Below are 8,618 nucleotides of genomic sequence, written 5' to 3' on the forward strand. Positions count from 1 at the left end.
ATTTTCACCGGATCCTGACACCTCGTGAAGAAGTCACTCTCTCCCATTCTTTTTCAGCCCTTTTGCTTGTTTGAGGGAGAGTCTCTGTGTGGTGCTGGCATGTCTTAAACGCCCCTCTCACACTTGCGTCAGGGGCAGGCTTGGAGATCTGGCGCAACAGAAGCTAGCTACAATGTAACAGCGTCGTTCCACTTCTCCTTGTAGTTATTGCTACGCTTATTCTCTAACTCTGGGAAGAGTACTGTTTCTTCGTTACAGGTGGTGATAACATCTTCTTTCTAAATAGCATGTAAGGCTTCAAGAAACGTGGGAATTAGGTTAATAGGAAAGAAGATGCATGGATCTGGCGCAACCCTAGGTGGCAATATGAGTTTGGGGATGATATTTCTGGAATGTGCACAGAGAGAGCTGGCCCCTACGGGCCCACTCCAAGTCACTGGGGACCTCTCTGTGGCTAACACACAGTCCCAGGGGATTTTTACTTCTGGACCAGCTTTGCTGTGCCTGTGCTGTGTGACTGTGACCCAGTTACCCACCCTCTGGGCCTCAGCATCCTCATCTGAAAAATGGGAGTGAGAGGTAGACTGGAGACCCTGCAGCCAAGTTGTACAGATCTCTGCTTGCCTTCCTGAATCTTCTCTCCACTCCTTCATTCACTGTTATTCAGCAAATATTTTTTGAAAGCCTACTATGTGTTGGGCACCCTTGTGGGCTCTGGGTTACAGAGGCGAACACAGTGGATTCAACCCCAGTTCTCACACGGCTGGTATTTTACTGGTGGAGACAGACAGTCACCAAGGGAGAAAATGGTGGATAATTTCAAACAGTGATAGAAAAAGAGGGTGATGAGATTGAAGGTGACCGGGTGTTGGGAGAGGTGGTCAGCCGGCCGGGCTGGGGTGAGGCAAGCAGGCTGCTCGTCTTGGGTGCAAAATTTAGGGGAAGGGGGCACACCAAAACACGGTAATCCAGATAAATAGTATTTTAATATACTATTTTGAAAAATCAAAATAAATACAAAAGAATCCATGATGAACAAAATGCAACCTTTTTTTAAAAGACAGGATCTGACAGGTCTGGGGTTCGGGTGAGGTGGGACACACAAGTGCAAGAGGAGATCCTATCTTTATTTGAAGTGTCGCTATTTTATTCCTCATGAATTTCCTTTGCACTAATTTTAATTTTTTTAAAGAAATGTTTTATGGGGCCGGCCCAGTGGCCTAGTGGTTGAGTTCACACATTCTGCTTCAGCAGCCCGGGTTTGTGGGTTCGGATCTGGGGCGCAGACCTACAGCACTCGTCAGCCGTGCTGTGGCAGCATCCCACATAAAATAGAGGAAGATGGTCACAGACGTTAGCTCAGGGCGCATGTTCCTCAGCAAAAAAAGAAACAAAATGTTCCATTACAATATTATTTATCTTGATTTCTGAGTTTTGGGGCCCCCCTTCCATTTTGCTCCCAAGGCGAGTGCCTCATTTGCATCATCCCAGACCTGGCCCTGGGAGGCAGGCTGTGGTCCAGGAGGGCCCTCTGAGGAGGCGACATTTAGCCAAACCCTTTGCTGGGATCTTAAAGAAGAGTGTGTCAGGCTAAGGGAACAGCGCAGACAATGGCCCTGCGGTGAGATCGAGCTTGGTGAGTTCTAGGAAGAGAAAGAGGCCAGTGTGGCTTCAATTCGGGGAGTCTGGAGGGGAAAAGGGAGGAGAAGGAGGAGCCGAGGCCTGAAGGGTCCCCAGCAGCCAGATGGTACAGGGCCCCGGAGCCAAGGTGAGGGTGTCCTTTACCCCAAGTGCGGCCAGGGGGCGTGGGAGGGTCCAAGCAGGGGGGGCAAGGATCTGCCTTGGGCTTACTTAAGATGACTCTGGGTGCCGGGGTGGAGTCGGGGCGGCCTCAAGACCGGCCGCAGGGAGACCAGTGGGGAGGCTGCTGGTCACCCGGGCAGGGGACGTGGCTGGCTTGTGGGTCCTCTTTGCTACTGCAGGACTTCTCCCTGGAAGCCGTCCAGGCGTGCTTTTACTCCTCATCTTGCAGGAGAGGAAATTGGGGCTCAGAGAGGTTAAATCACCTGCTCCGGGGCCTGGCTAGTAAGAAGAAAAGGTGGGATTTGAGCCCAAGTCTTTAAAGACCCAGCTTGGCCCACTCTCTGCCCACCTTCGCATCTCAGAAGAAAAAGGACCAGTTTCCCTCATCTGTAATAGGGGATGAATCATAGCTCGCCCATCCTAGGGTTAAGGGGAACTAAATCCGCCACGCATGGCCTAAGCATTCAGTAATTTTTACCTTAAAAGGAAGAAAAAAGGCCCTTTCCACCCACTTCTCCCTCTACTGCTTCTCCCCGAAAAGGACAAACTTCGCTATTTGTTCTTCAAACATTTATTTTATTCTTTAGGTTTTTTTGGAATGAGGAGGCTTGGCGAAGGGAATCAGTTTTCGGACTTAAGATAAAAAATCGCAGCAAAGGGTCGACTTGACTCCTGATAATTAATGGGGCGGCTTGTAATAGGATTCCCCCGCCTGTGGCACTCCCAGAGAACACCTTTTTACATAAGATATTGCCCACGCTGGAGTGGCAGCGGGGTGATTTATGGGGTTCCTTGCTCCGGAAAACCTCTCCGGGGGTTGCCCAGCCAGTGGAATTTATCAGGGAGTTTGGAAGCAAGGTGAGAACCCTGCCTGTGACATTTTTGGTGGAGTTTAAAAAGCACAAACATTGGGGAAGGGAGAGGCCGATGGGACGGGAGGGCGGGGAGGGGTCTGTTGGGTTGGGTTCTCCACAAGCAGAGCCCGAGATGTGGATGCTGGGCACGAGATTTATCAGGGGAGGGGGCTCGGAGCAGAAGGGGCGTGAGCGGGAGCTGAACCCGTGGCGGGCTGGAGTCCAGCCTCAGCTTCATCCCACTGGGAGCTCTGGGGACTGTGGGTGGCGCTGTAGAGACGCCCTGCCTTGAGGTTGCGAGGGGAGCTGCTCTTTATACCCCTCACCAGTCGGTCGTCGGCTGTGCGCCACCCCGAGGAAGGCGTGACCTCCCAGGTGTCCTGGACACAGGGGCTCCCATTGGCAAGCCCCTGGAGCAGGGTGCAGCTGGGGGGGACCATTAGCGGCCAACACACCCAGCAGCTGGACAATGGCTGCACCCACGTGACACAGGGGATTTGAGTAGCAGTGTGGGGCACCAGGAGTGTCCACTGGAGAGGCAAATGTTTCTCTGGACAGGAAATGGAAATCAAGGCTGGGGACAGGGCTGAGGGATGGGGTGGGGTGGGGCCTCAGACTCCGCTCTCCCGAGCATCTCCTCCACCCTCAGAGGAAAAACCGAAGTCCCCACCACAGCCTGCAAGGCCCTCCATGATCTGGTGCCCCTTCCCCCATCACACATGCTCTTTACCTCTCTGTCCATCCTCTATCATCTCCTACCATTCTCTCCCTCACCCCCTGCCCTGCAGCCACACTGGCCTCCTCACACACTCTGACCTCAGGACCTTTGTACATGCTGTTCTCTCTGCTCTTCCCCTTCATGCTCCCCATGGCTTGTTCCTTCATTTCCTTCAGGCCTCAGCTCAAATTTCACCTTTTCGAAGAGGCCTTCTTTGACCATCCTCTCTCAGCTAACCAATCGATTAAGGGACTTAAGAAACAGACAACCAAATGCAACACAAACACTTTGGATCCTGATTCCAAGAAAACAACTCTAACAAGACAATTTTGAGACCATCTGGGAAAAGTTGAGTACAACCTGGATATTAGATAATATTAAGGAGTTATTTGTTAATTGTGATGGATGTGGTGATGGTATTGTGCTCATGATAAAAAGTTTCTTCCTTATCTGTTAGGGATCCATACTGACATCCTTTGTGAGTAAAACGCTATGGTGCCTAGGATTGCTTTAACAGACACCAACAACACGGACCCCACCCCCTCCCTGACATTCTCTCTCTCTTTATCCTGCCTCGTCCTTCCTCGCAGCATATATCAGTATCTGACATATTATGTTTTTATTTGGGGATGTGCTATTGTCCGTCACTCTCCATTAAAATGTAAGCCCCATGAGGTCAGCACTTTTGCTGTATTCCCGGCACCTGGAAAATGCCCGACACAGAGTAGGCGTTTAATAAATATTTGCTAAATGAGTGAATGGATGGATGCACAGGCTCTTCATGTCCCCCTCCCGCATGTTCCCTCCTTTTGGATCTTGTCTCAGACATTTACCCAGATGGTCACCAACGCCTGGTGGCTGCCCTCACCACTCCGAATCACTCACCGAGTTGTGTTGATTCCACCTTCTCAGTGTTTCTCCAAACTTGTCACCTCTTCTCCATGCAAACCACATGATTTGGTCCAAGCCTCCAGGCCCTGCCCAGGGCCACCCGGCCAAGCAGAGGTGAGTCTGGAGTTGGGCATCTGGGCATCTAACTGCAGCACAGACTTCAGCCCAGCTGGGGCCCCTCCCACCCCTTCACCCACAGCCACTCGCTCCTCCACTCCTTCAGTCCTCATTGTAGTGGAAATTGCTAATTGCCTCCTGTCTCAATTCTCCTCTTTAGAAATTGAACCCTGAGCTTCAGCTGGCTAAATACCTGCCCAGCTAGAGACTACATTTCCCATACTCCTTTGCAGCTAGGCGCATCCTGTGGTTAAGTCTTGGCCAATGGGCTGTGAGCAGAAGGAAAGTGTGCCACATCCAAGTGATACCCTTAAAGAGGAAACTTCTCACCCTCCACTTCCTCTTTCCGCTTACTGCAGCCTTGGTTATTATGAACCAATTTTGACCATGTGGGTGAGGACAATATTTTAAGGGCTGGTGGAACAATAGGATAGAAGGAAACTGGGTCCCCCTATGACCTAGTGGAGCAGAACTGTCTACCTTCCTTGAACTAACACTATGGTTTTGGGTCTTTTCATTATAGCAGCTTAAGCTATACACTCACACATTTATTCTGGATGCCAAAGACTTCTTGTCAGCCCTTAAGATCTGTTTTATTCTTCTTTCTCTATAACAGAACCTCTGATTGTAGCTGGGCATATGGCTGCCTGTTATAAAGACTATGTTTCCCAGCCGTCCTTGCAGCTGGCTATGACGTGTGACTAAGTTCTGACCAATTGGCTATGAGCAGAAGTAGTGTATGTCAGTTACAGGAAATGTCCTTAAAGAGAAGGGGTGTGTCTTTCTTCATCCCTTCCTCCTTGCTGCTGGCTGGAATGAGGATATAACGGCTGGCCCCTCAGCATCCATCTGGGACCCTAAGGTGACGGTTGGAATGGAATCCATCTACAGCTGAATAACCGGAGCAAAGGAGCCTGGGTCCTTGACACATGGGTCCTATACCAGCCCTGAATCACCTAATTCCAGACTTTTAAGTGAAAGAGAAATAAACTTGTATCTTATTTAAGCCATTTATTTTGTGTTTCCCTGAATTGTAAAGCTGAACCTAATCCTAACTGATATATTCACTCACTCATTCATTCATTCATTCTGAAATGAGCCAGGAACACAAAGTAATGGGACCACTATGTGGGTCTGGGGTGGGTCCCCCATACTCCTCTCTATGGGACACTGAGTGCCTGGTCTGCCCCAAAAAGCCCTGGACGTTGGGGTCCCCAATAAGCGGATTCTACATCCTTGTGAGAACAAAGCGCCACACCGGGGCAGCACGAAGATCCTTGGGCCCTCACCCCAGGTGTTCTGGAGTCAGCAGCTGCCTCTCTCTGGGCCTCAGCACCCCAATGCCATCAGCTAACAGCCCTGCCAAGCCTCCCAGGAAGGGTGGGCATGAGGATCTAAGGCAGAGGGAGGCCGATGCCACACCCCTAAGAGCGGATGGAAACTTAGGCCACTGCCTTCCTACAGGGCTTGAGTCTCGATGCTGGAACTGTCTCTGGGTTCCGCCAGCCGCAGCCCCCACCACCCCAGTCACTTCGCTATGAGGCTCCTCCCTACTATGATCTGAGACATCCTCCTGGCTTCATAAAATACTGCCCCCACCTTGTCAGCCACACCACCTCGGGTTCTGTCTTGCTCTTCTTGTCAAGGCGGTCCTCATGTGCTCCCAGGCCTGGGAGCAAGAAGAAAAAGTGGATCCGAAGGGAGGCAGAGCAACACGCTGCCCAGATGGCCCTCGTTTTTGCTGAGGGCCAACCCCAGATAAGGCTCAATCTTAGGCAGCTCAAAGCCAGTCGATTTAATTCAAGAGATGTGGATTAAATGCATACATCGTCAGTCAGGATGCTGCCGCCCTCAAATGACAGAAATCCAAGCTTAAGAAGAAGGAACTGTTGGCTTGCACATGTGGACAGTCCACGGGTGCCTCCCAATTTCCAGCTGAAGTCCTGAGAGCTGCTCTGATTGGACAGCTCAGCTCCCGAGCCCACCCAGGAGCTTGGATTGGCTCAGACTGGCAGTCACGTGATTCTCCCCTGGCTTCAAGGAAGTAACTTTCTTGCAGGACCTGTTCAGAGCCTTTGTATGAATATGTGGACAAACGGAGCATATGGCAATTCCAAAATTGCTTTGAATTTGAGCTAACACTAAGAAATTGGGAGATCTGTTATGCAGGGCCTGCAGGTGGATGGACTTGAGCAGTGACTGCCTCCTTTAGACAGAGCATGAGCTCTCCAGTTTGCTCCAATCCCCACTACTCCCTAATGTCTAGTCCCCAAGCTGCTTCACGACAGACATCGAAGTTTGATGTCTCACTAGTGACTGGATTATAAGTCCCAAATGCAAAAATGTGAAGCACCACACAATTTGAGGGACATCAAATAACCCTCAATTAATTGCGTGTACTCTCTTGTACATACAAAAGCATGTGTGTGCTCTCCCACATGCACACGCATGAACACAAACATGCATGCATGCATGCAAGTACACGAGTACGCAGCTGCACACACAACCACACGGACCCCCCTGAGATACAAAGCCAGCCTGAGCCATCACATCCCCAGCCTGAGGCTCAGACCCTTCTCTGCAGGTACTGGGGCACGTGCACGCCCTGTACTGGGCTCTTGTCCAGGCTGGGGAGGGGGAATCAGCAGTGGCATGACCCTGGTCCCTGCTCTCCACGCCCCGCCTTGCCTGGGGCCAGCTCTGGGGTAAGGATACCTACCATGCTGGCCAAAGGCTGGGTTCTAAGCTTCCGTGTCACCTTTGGCTTAAGGCTGGAGTGAGGACTAGGTGGAGGTGAGCCTCCGGAGGCAGGGGCATTAGAGTCAGCCATGAGGGGACCAAGGAAGCCTCAGCCGCTAGAACCCACAGGAAACCAAAGGGGCCCCCCACCCCAGGAGAGGGACCCCAGTTGGGGGTGAGGGGGAGGCTGGTGTGTCTTGAGCAGGTGCACACTCCTGGCGGCCCTGTTTGCGGTGCTCTCTGTGGGGCCCTGGACCAAGACAGAAGCTTCTGCTCCCAGGACCCACCCTGCAGGCTCCTCGTGTCCCTCAGCAAGCGGTCCGGAGGCCGAGATAGGAAGGCAGGTGTCTCTGCTCCAGGGCCCCTCCTGCGACTTCAGCTCCTAACAACCCCGGCCTCAGCTTCAGGGAGCCACGGCCTCGCTCTCTCCCTGCGCCTCCACCCTGCCCTCGGCGTTCCTCGGGTGTCAACCAGGAAGGACGACACGAAGGCCTGCGACGTGCGTTATCTGGACGGAGTCAACAGGCCCCTCGGCTTCTTATCGCCAGGCTCCCGGGACCAGGAAAGGAGCCAAGAGCAGCTGACAAGTCTCCCAGGAGAGAGGCCATGGGCTGAGGCCTGCCCGGGAGGCAGAGCACCTGGCAGGGAGGTGAGCTCGGCCCCTCGCCTGCAGGAGCACAGGGGGAGTGGGGGCGGCATCGCTGGCTGAATCAATCCCAGGAGGTTCCAGGGAGGAGGCCGCCCTCACACTGGGCTTGGCAGAATGGGTAGGACTTAGAAGCGTGGAGGGCTGCGCAGACAGGGCACAGAGCTTCAGCAAAGGAAAGGAAGTGTGAGCACAGCAGTGCTCAGAGGCACAAGCCTCAGGTCTTCACATATCAGGCTCCAGTCCAGCTGTGTGACCTGGAGTAAGTGGCTCCATGGCTCTGTGCCTCAGTTTCCTCATTTGTAAAATGAGGAAAATGTGCCGATGGCACAGTGTGGGTTATTACAGGATTCGATGAAATGACTGCTAAGGCCCATAGCACACAGTAGGTACAATGCATGCATAAATGCTAGTTCCTCCCCACCCCTCATGGTTGGGGTGGGAACGCTCGGGAGACGGTAAGGGCTCACACTTACTGAAAGACCACACATGCCAGGTCTGTAGCAATAACGCGCAAACAATCCCTTTTAAGATGGGGACACCGAGGCTCTGGAAGGGAGCATCCCTGGCCTGAGGTCACCAGGCCACTGAGGAGGAACAGAGTTCGGGCTCAGGTGTGGCTGAATCCAGCTCTGGGGCTCTCAGGGTCTCCTCTGTTCTGGGGAACTCACAGCCTGACTCAGGGACATAGGGCTGGGTCCTGGAGGGGGCAACCCTGGCCGTGGAGGGCCGTGTCTGGGCTCAGAGAAGGAGACCGAGGCAGTGGGAGAAGCAGAAAGAGGTCCTTGCTGCTCTCCAACCCTCCTCTTCAGAAGAGGAGGAGGCCCTGGTGGAGGGAACAGCCGGGGCA

This window comes from Equus caballus, chromosome 8 (assembly GCF_041296265.1).
Source record: "Equus caballus isolate H_3958 breed thoroughbred chromosome 8, TB-T2T, whole genome shotgun sequence".
NCBI classification, from domain to species: domain Eukaryota; kingdom Metazoa; phylum Chordata; class Mammalia; order Perissodactyla; family Equidae; genus Equus; species Equus caballus.